The sequence below is a fragment of the Camelina sativa genome, chromosome 10 (assembly GCF_000633955.1).
Source record: "Camelina sativa cultivar DH55 chromosome 10, Cs, whole genome shotgun sequence".
In the NCBI taxonomy this organism is placed as follows: Eukaryota; Viridiplantae; Streptophyta; class Magnoliopsida; order Brassicales; family Brassicaceae; genus Camelina; species Camelina sativa.
The window spans coordinates 19627478-19628040 of record NC_025694.1 but is presented as its reverse complement, the minus strand read 5'-3'; positions in this window follow the sequence as shown (position 1 = coordinate 19628040).

Below are 563 nucleotides of genomic sequence, written 5' to 3'. Positions count from 1 at the left end.
AAATACTTCTTAACTCTCTGACCATTGACTGTGAACTCACTACCATCCTTGTTGAGAAGTGTGACAGCCCCATATGGTAGGATCTCCTTTATCTTAAAAGGGCCTTTCCATCTACTTTTCAACTTCCCAGGGAATAACATGAGTCTTGAATTGTAAAGCAAAGCTTGGTCTCCAGCCTGTAAGTCTTTGATGAGAATCTTCTTATCATGGAAGGCTTTAGTTCTTTCCTTGTAGATTTTGGAGTTTTCATAAGCTTCCAATCTGATTTCCTCAAGCTCATGCAATTCAAGGCTTCTCTTAGCTTGTGCTGTTTCTAGATCCAAGTTCAAAAGTTTGATTGCCCATAGGGCTTTGTACTCAACTTCAACTGGGAGATGACAAGACTTGCCATAGACCAGTTGGAATGGGGTTCTTACTATAGGTGTCTTGAAAGCTGTTCTATAGGCCCAAAGTGTTTCATCAAGTTTACTAGACCAATCCTTTCTTGTTGCTCCTACTATTCTTGATAGAATGGCCTTGATTTGTTTGTTTGACACTTCAACTTGTCCACTTGTTTGGGGGTG